Source organism: Hemibagrus wyckioides, linkage group LG13, assembly GCF_019097595.1.
Source record: "Hemibagrus wyckioides isolate EC202008001 linkage group LG13, SWU_Hwy_1.0, whole genome shotgun sequence".
Classification (NCBI taxonomy): Eukaryota; Metazoa; Chordata; class Actinopteri; order Siluriformes; family Bagridae; genus Hemibagrus; species Hemibagrus wyckioides.
The window spans coordinates 14,616,063-14,626,129 of NC_080722.1; positions in this window are offsets into that span (position 1 = coordinate 14,616,063).

Here is a 10,067-nt window from a genome sequence, read left to right on the forward strand (position 1 = left end):
CCCGCTGTTTCCTAGCTTCTATGAAAATGGTGATTTAAAGCTCACCGAGATTTACACGCGACTGCTCTTGTGTGAGGCGCTGTGGAAGTCGTTTTAAATCTATTGAGACTCTTCACTTTTGCCACAAATATTTACCACCATGCAATAAACACTATATAGTATACTAAACCCAGAGTTATTCCACACACTCAGTTTTCCAAGGTGGAGATCAGATATTTAAATAAAAACCATTAAGCTAGTACACATTCTCATTAAGACATGGTGCATTAAGTGAGATGAACTGTATAATTGTATATAATAAGTGTGAACCTTTTTAAGGATTTATATTAAGTAAGTATGCTTACGGCTCCTTAAATTCAATCTGAATGTGACATTGTTACAGTAGTAGCCTACTGTGTTGACTGTTGTCCAGGTCTTTAGACATGGATTACATTGGGATTTTAGGGTGTGGTTAGCCTATATGACAATATTTCATATATAAATTTACACTGATCACCCATAACATTATGAGCACTGAGAGGTGAAGTGATTAGCTCCTCATCATGGCACCTGTTAGCGGGTGGGATATATTAGGCAGCAAGTGAACATTTTGTCCTCAAAGTTGATGTGTTAGAAGCAGGAAAAATGGGCAAGCGTAAGGATTTGAGCGAGTCTGACGAAGGGCCAAATTGTGATGGCTAGACGACTGAATCAGAGTATCTCCAAAACTTCAGATCTTGTGCAGTGGTCAGTATCTATCAAAAGTGGTCCAAGAAAGGAACAGTGGTGAACCAGGGACAGGGTCATGGGCGGCCAAGGGTCATTGATGCACGTGGTGAGCGAAGGCTGGCCCATGTGAGCCGATCCAACAGACAAGATACTGTTGCTCAAATTGATAAAAAAAAAAGTTAATGCTGATAGAAAGGTGTCAGAATACACAATGCATTGCAATTTGTTGCATATGAGGCTGCATAGCCGCTGACCAGTCATGGTGCCCATGCTGACCCCTGCACCACTGAAAGCGGCAACAATGGTGAGCATCAGAACTGGACCATGGAGCAATGGAAGAAGGTGGCCTGCTCTGATGAATCATGTTTTCTTTTACATCACATGGATGGCCAGGTGCATGTGCATTGATTACCTAGGGAGCACATGGCACCAGGATGCACTTTGAGAAGAAGGCAAGCCGGTGGAGGCAGTGTCATGCTTTGGCCAATGTTCTGCTGGGAAACCTTGGGTTCTGCCATCCATGTGGATGTTACTTTGACATGTACCACCTACCTAATCATTGTTGCAGACCATGTACACCGTTTCATGGAAACAGTATTCCCTGATGGCTGTGGCCTCTTTCAGCAGGATAATGTGCCGTGCCACAAAGCAAAAATGGTTCAGGAATGGTTTGATGAGGTTTGACTTGGCTTCCAAATTCCCCAGATCTCAATCCAATCAAGCATTTGTGGGATGTGTTGGACAAACAAGTCCGATCGATGGAGGCCCCACCTCACAACTTACAGAACTTAAAGGATCTGCTGCTAACATCTTCGTGCCAGATACCACAGCACACCTTCAGGGATCTAGTGTAGTCCATGCCTCGATGGGTCAGGACTGTTTTGGAAGCAGAAGAGGGACCAACACAACATTAGGCAGATGGTCATAATGTTATGCCTGATCAGTGTATACAAATAAACATTTTCTAACACATTATCATATCCAACACTTGATTCATGATGACTTTTATGATGTGAGAGGGTGACTGCTATTGCATAAGTGATAACAGGAAGCAACTTACAACTTGCAACTTACTTCTGAGAGGTTTTCTCAGGCTGACCAGAAAACATTTGTAAGAGAGATTTCCATTATATTCATAATTATTATTCATTATTCATAATCCTAACTCCCTATCATAAGATTTTTTTTAGAAATCCTGTCAGGTTTGCTCATAAGTTCATGAACTTATCCTAAAATAATATCCTAAAATGATGTAAATGTGTTAGTTTTATTATTACATTATAAAGCCACTTTATAATTCCTTCTTTTTAGAGTTGCCATAAAAGGATTTTTAGATTTTTTTTTTTGATTTCTGAACTTCTGAACCATTTTTGTGGTGCTACAGAGAATTGAAAAAAAAAAAACTTTAGGAAACATCTATAGGGAACGAAATAAAGGTTTGTCTAAGGTATCGCATTAAAGATTCCTTTTCTGGCACCTTTAATATTAAGTGCCTAAAACACAATTCCAGAGAGTGTAGTAACAGTGCTGAATTTTCTCCATCTATGAACGATCTGCCTGACAAACATGTATTTTTATATGACCGAAACAACTTATACATGAATTGTTTAAAACATCAGACCCTGATTTGGTAAAATCTTTTTTAATTGGTTCATTTACTTGACTATTTAAACTGTTTGTGCAATAAAGAAATGCTAACATAAAACCTTTGTCCATTTCATGCATTCACACAGTTTAGGTTTCTGAAACCGCATGACCATTCTAGTGTATATCTCTTTATTAAAGCAAGCTTGCAGATTGGAAAGTTTTCTGCTGTAGTTTATGCTGCATGATTAAAGCCCAGTCACTGACCCACCTGTCTTATCAGCTGTAGAACAGCTGTGGATTTAATTCAACACATTTACCTCTTTTAGAAGCACTTCTATTGTTTTTCTTTTTTTAAAACTCATTATATTCAGTTACAGTACAATGCTGTTCAATATGGTTGTATTTGCATGCTAATTGAAATTTTAAAAAGTGATTACCCTGGAGGATGCTGAAATGTCCTTGATCCTGTCGCTGTTGCGTTAAAAGCACAACTAGTCAAGCGTAATTAAAGCCTGCCACCAGTCTTTAGATGACAAGATTCTTGTCAGGAAAGTTAATCGAAAGCAGATATTATTAAATTAAATTAAATAAAGATGAAATAATCTGACCCCTCCGGGTATAGGGACACCCAAAATGCTTAATCTTGGCATGAGGCTTTTTCTTTTTTTTTTGGGCGTGAGCCTAAGTAATACAGTGAATACAAATGCTTGACTGAAAGTCAGTAGCAAGACTATAGAAGAATGCAAAAGACACACACACCATTTTCCCAAGACAAGTTGGTGTTTTGATGATGGTGGTGGAGCGTGCTGTCTAACATGCCCACAATTGCTCACAGGAGTTTGATTGGGTTGAGATTTGGAGATTGTTGAGGCCATAGCGGATGATTTTCGTCATTTTTATACATAGCAAATGACTCAGTAGACACTCATGTCCTGTGGATAGTATCATTCAAGAGGAGAATGCACCTATCAAGAGAGAAATGTTTCATCATAGGAAAAAGATGAACAATCAGATGTAATGTTGTATTGAGATGTATTGAACCTTCCCTCTAAGGAAAAAGAAAATGCAGACACACACACACATATCTATATATATATATATCTATATCTATCTATCTATCTGTATGTTTGCAGTTCATATATATTAGTAGGGTCACAGAGATTCACAACTAGAGGCAATTTTGCACACACAATCTATGCCGCTACATAAAATGGTGTGCAGTCAGACAATAGCTTTAAAAGAGATCAACTGATTAAACTCTCTCACAAACTCTCCCAGCAAACTTTCATAAATGGGCACATCAAAACAGAATGTGCTTAACGGCTGCATGCTCTTTTGTTTTCCTCTGGACCTCAGAATTCATCTGGCAAGCCTGTTATTGCTTACATCCCTCCATTCAACACCTCGTCTTGGCCTGAATAAGCGACAGCATTGTTGTGTGCAGGAAGTGCCTATCATCTGTCACACAAGATTTTACAGGCTGGTTAAATATTTGTCAGCACCCTATCAAAGTGGATGTGTGAACAATTTACTGTTGAAAAGCAGCATGCGTTGTGCCTGAGTTATACTATAAGAGATGTGTGGCTGAAAAAGCATTACCTGACTCAAGGCTCAGTTCTTGTACCGAGGAAAATCACATGTCCAATTTACTCTTTTTTCTTATTTGCTGTCTATTCTATTAGATGTATTATAATAAAAGGCCAAGGCCTTATGTGTTAACTAGGTCAGACAAGCAAAGAGCTAGAAAGCTAACTTCTTTCAACCCAATATACATATGTTCTTAGCAGAGATAATATCACTTATATTTGTTATAATAACTGAGGATGAACACAAACTCTCACTCAATTATTTACTATTTACTATATAGGCTGTTCTATATGGAGTACTATATAGGGCAACATTGTAGGAAGACCCTGGAGCACATTGTAGTGACTGGTAAGGAAACACTCATCACTGCCATTACATAAACATTTTGAAGGTCACAGATTCCCTCAAACTGAAACCATAAACTACAGAACAATACTTTAAGTAATTATTGTTACTTACACTGTAAAATTCATGTTTAAACCAGTATGATGCATTAAATGGATTCAGTTAACAGCCCATATGCTTTTCTGAGGAAAATATTGTATTGTACAGTTTTAGATTAATAAGCTGTTTCTAAGGAACTTACTGTATAGTTACTGCTGTGTCTATGCCTGTATCCTGAATTTACAGTGTACTGTAAGTAGCCATATCCATAGAATATTATTTGTCCACTATAAAATAAAAATAATTGTAAATGAGAAAATAAATGGTAATAACACAATAGCAATAACATCATACATCATTAAAAATCACAGCAATGGAAGAAAAAACAAAGCTTTTAATAAAAAAGAAACAATAACTCAATAATATCTCATGCATGACCTCAGAAGGTTGACCACAAAATAATAATAAAAAAAACATTTACTGAACCAAAACTAGCTCATTTATACAACATGGAAACTTGTGCGGAGTCATGTATGACACAGTAACAGTAGCTCATTTATCTTCATTGATGTAGGTGTCAAGAGCAGAAATAAAAATGACATGAAATATCAAAACTCTGTGCCCTGCTGTAGTACCAAGCCATGAATTTATAAACATATCAATTTAGTTGACTTACAGAACCTATTGGTCTGACCCATGGGACTGATTACAGTTTTGGACTAATGAAGGGGCCCTGGTCATATCAAGGGGGTCCTAGGTGTGAAGTAGACAGGGACACATGCAGGACAGGAAAGAACTAGTCAGGAAAACTAGAAAAAAGCTCATAAACTGAAGGCTGCATATGAAAGGTACTTATATGAGTGTGTGGTTGATTGTGTGCAGGTGTGGGTGTTATGCTGGTAAACATAAATGTGATAGTGTCTGTAATAGCTGTGAATTGTGATCATTGGTGGCCATGTTTGTAGTTCAAGGAGTTGTAGTTTAACGCTGATAATGGATTCACATGACTCTAGGCAGCAGCACAGGCTAGCCTGTTAGACCCAAGTGTGAATGGTCCATAAACATGATAAGTCATGCAGTGGATAAAATAGATACATTGGGCTTCTGGCTACTGGGTCATAAATTGGTCAACTGGTCAGTTGTATCAGAGAATGTAAGTTGCTTTGGATAAACCAAATCAGGTAAATGTGAATTAGTTTCTTCAAATTGGATGAGTTTAGTGTAGTCACTGCTTGTCAGCATCTAACACAAATTCATGCTGAATGCATGGCAAGGTGCCACAACTCAATATGACATGAGACATTCCAAATATGACTTGTGATAGTTAGCCAACTGAAAAAATTGTTTGGCCCTGCAGGATGAAGGCTTAGGATTGGTACCTAGTGGTTTTTGCATAACTAATATAATAACATTTCTGAAAGCAGCAAAATGCCTGCATATGCCGTGCTTCCCCAAAAGCTGGGCTTTGGATCTTCCACTTGTATTGATGCCCCTGACCACACCTTCTTCATCAGTTAAGTATTTATAACATATACACTACTGCACAACAAATTCTTTATTTGCATGTCCCATCCTTGGATGGTTAAGGTCAGAGTGTCCCTGGAGCAGGGAGGGTTGGGGACCTTGCTCAAGTGCCTAAGATTAGCAACATGTAGGTGCTGGGGGCTTGATCCCCAATCTTCTGGTCAACAGCTCAGAGCCTTAACTTCAGAGCATCAGACCTTCAGCACACAAAATCCTGGGCACAATCATCCAGCAGTACCACAAATGGAAAAGAAACACACTCACCAAGAAGGCCCTGCAGCCCCATGCTTTACTTTACTAGGCCTTTTCTACAGAGCTACAAAAGAATCAATAGTCACATCCTCCATTTCCATCTGATATGGCTCTGTTACCTCACACTCTGAACACAAGCTACAGAACTGCAGAAAAACAGCCCACCTCCCTCACTCATCCAGCGTGTAGAAGAGAGTAGCTGACTCCACACATCCCAGCCACCTTCTCTTTCAGTGTTCGCCCTCATAATGGAAACACTGTATAAGAGCCATGAAATCTTATATCAGCCAACACCTGCACAGTTTCTTCCCCTAGGCCACAATCCTTCTAAACCAAGATGTTCCCACATTCATCCCCCCTGACATGTATAGCACAAGAAATTACGTCTTTACAATTCGATTGGAATTGCACTAATATCTGTGATAATTGTACAGTGACAATTACAGTCATGAAAAATATCACAAGTATGTTACACACCTTTTTTACTGGATAGATGTATTGTATTGTATTGTATTGTATTGTATTGTATTGAAATGTTCACATTTGTTAAAGTCCTGCATTGGATAAAGTGTCCGGTGTGTGTGACACTGCACCAAAGATAATTCCTAGTATGTCCCCGTCGGCAAATAAAACCATTTTGACTGACTCTTATGGTCCACACTGAAAGGGGCATGTCTAAACTTTTTTGCTAGACCTTTTGCTAGTGATGCCATGCCAAAAGAGAGGGGAATGACATGCATTGGCATTGACATTCTTTGCATGTATTGGTTTCCAGATGACTCTGCATTGACATTGTGGTTATATGCATTGGCATTGTGGTTAAACCCTTAGTGAGGGCTTGTTTCCAACCAGATAAAGCTGATTCATCATTTGCATTTAAATCATCACTCAATTTGATGTTGTTCGACAGTTTCATGAATCTAAAACAGATTTGTATTTATGTGTCATCACTGGCTCTTAAATGCAAAGTTTACACTTTTTTAACTGTCTCTTTCAGTTAATGAGAATAGGAGTTGTGTGTATATATATATATATATATATATATATATATATATATATATATATATAGTTGACTACATATATAGTCAACATTTACTGCTATTCATATTTCATTAATTATCCATCTATTATTATAAGATGACATGCAGTAGTATGTAATGACATGCATATAACACTATGCAGCTAAAAGTAGCAAACTGTATGTGATATGAGTAAGGCTCCCTGATACTTAGCATAATTTCTTTCACCGTTCCATTTTGGGCTATGGGTTTCCTCTTTCATCATTTCCTTTTAAAACTTATGCCTTAATGGTGGGTATGCAGTATGTTTATTGCATATAATTTAAATATAATTGCATTTTTTAAATAATTATACAGCTGTAGATAGCTCTATTTTAGCAGTAGTGAAGCTGAAACTACTTCTTTTCCCTTTGCTGAGTGAAAACAAGCAAAGCATGAGACATACACCTCTAAATGGCAACTGGTGCTGAACTGGCAGCTAATTGCACTAAAGCAAAATGCATGGTTTAAATGCCCAGCTTGAATGCATTTAATTGTGTGAAGGGAATGATGGTGAAGGAGAGGAGAAAATGCACATGGAGGTGCAACAGTAGCCATAGATAATAAAATTAACACAAATGATGAGCAATGCAGAAATGCATGCAGATAAGTGTTTCAGGACTGCCATTATAAACCTAAACTGGGCATTATTATTCAGCCTTTTATGTGAGTATTTTCAAAACCTCAGCCATAATCAGATTCAATGGCATTAGCCGTTGACTTCAATTAATCTGTGTCAACTAATGAAAATATAAAAGATTCAAATAATTCATGGATGTCACCATGGCTGAGTGATAATATAAAGACCTAAGTAATGAGAATGAAACTAATGAAAAGACTAGGATAAGGTGGGAAAATCTGCGCTGAAGACAAAGTGCATCAGAGGCGAACATTACTTGGCTCATTAGCTTCTTTTAAAACACTCTCCATGCTTTAACACCCAGCAGCAGCATCAAATTCAATCTACTGATTTGCACTGAGGTTAACTGAGGAAACTAAATTACTGTAAGGATTTGCTGCTCCAAAAGGGTTTCTCTTCTCTACTTGCTGAAATAGCAGTGAAGGATTTTAAAACATTTCATAGTCTTTATGTTAATTTAAGTAGCAGCAAAAAAATTTGCATACCACCAGTATGTACATAATTATGTGTCAGTACTGTATGTAGTATGAGGAATGAGTTTATTAATGCATTTGAGGAAGAGCTTGACAGATTGTCTCCTTAATTGTTATAAGCCTATGAGATATCCTGTGTGGATGAATTTGTTTTTGGGCTATTTGTTGTATCTATTAAAAGATGTCAAAGCTAGATTGGCATTGGTGGAGCAATTAAGGAGCAGCATCTGTTGTTGCTGCAGCAGTTCAGAGTATTGAGGTATTCAGTATCGAGGAATGGAGAGGGGTATGTAGGCTTAGATCTTTATTCTGATACTAAAAGAGTGTATATCTAAATTTAGTAAGCATTCTAACCATATATTTGTCCTTACAGATTCTCCAATCTCTAATTATGAATACATATGCACTGTGATGTGAATGAGAATGTGAATTCAAGAATGAGATGTGCAATAATCTATTCAGTTTCAGGTTAGCAGGATTGGTAACAAGGCGCAAACACCACAGGCATAAGCCACACACACACACACACACACACACATGCACAGAGCCCCAATAGATTTTCTGTCTGTTTTGTGAAAGGAGTATTTGTCAGTCATTACAGCCCAAGCGTGAGTGTCTGCAGTTCAGAAGCTGTGCTCAGAACCTGCAGTGCTGTTGTTAATTAAATTAGCCTCAACCTCTATGCATGCAGAGAGACAAAGAGGGAACATTAGTTATCATATCTTGATGCCTCCTTACACTTCCTTTAATTGGAAAGGGAGGGAATGTGAAATGGGGCTGTTATGATTTGTAACTTGGTTATTTGGCTAACAGTAAGAGAGACTCTACCATGAAGGGCATGAATAGTGCTGAATACCATGTTAATGTTTACATAGACACCTAAAGCATTAAGCATTAATGGATAGGGCATGTACATCCTGAACATCACTTACCCATGGTGATTAGACACATTGTATGGAAGAAACTGATTCCTTTTGGAAGAGCATTTAAGTGTCCTTTGTAAGAATACATTACATTTATGCCATTTGGCAGACGCTATTATCCAGCATGGCATATAAATAGGCATGGATAAAAACATCACTAGATTCATTCGTCCTCTTAACCCCTTTTACCAGTATAGTGTCATTCCATTCCACTGACAGAATTGAAATTTCTGACATTTTCAATCAGAACAAGCAAATGAATTATTTTATCTCTGCAAGTGTGATATAAAATTCATCAGGACACTGTTGGCTTTCAGTCTCGGTGTTTAGCTCTGTTCTGCTGATAACCTTGCACAGAATTTTAGAATAGGGCATCTCACAGAGCAGAAATGGGCTTGATATTACCATTTACTTGGAAGATATGTTAATTTGTGTTTAAAAAAAACAAAACAAAATTAACCATACTTTCATATGAATATATTGCCCCTAGTGAACAGTAAACACTGAATTTGTTGTTGTGTTTTTTCTCGTATTGTTGTTTTCTGATTTGCTGTTGTGTGTTTGGTTTACTAATGTGTTTACAGGCTACCATAGTAACCCCATACAAGATGTATAGCTCATAGAGCTGGAAGGATTTGGTAAATAAGCACACTGAATCTATGGCATGACATGTAGCCAAACATGGGGTGTCTCCTCAGATGGGTTTATCGTAGCAGTCAGTGCACACAATAAGCAAATAAGTGTCAGGTGCAAGCGACCAGCTGAGAATAAGATTCAGTTTATTCTCTGCAGGAAATAGGTCTCAGTGTGTTACTTCTGCAAGCCCAATCAACAAGAGCTCACTGACTATATAATATCTTTAAGGGTATCACCAGGTTCATTGTATTATGCATGACGAGGCATTACTCTCACACACATACATTAGAGAGTG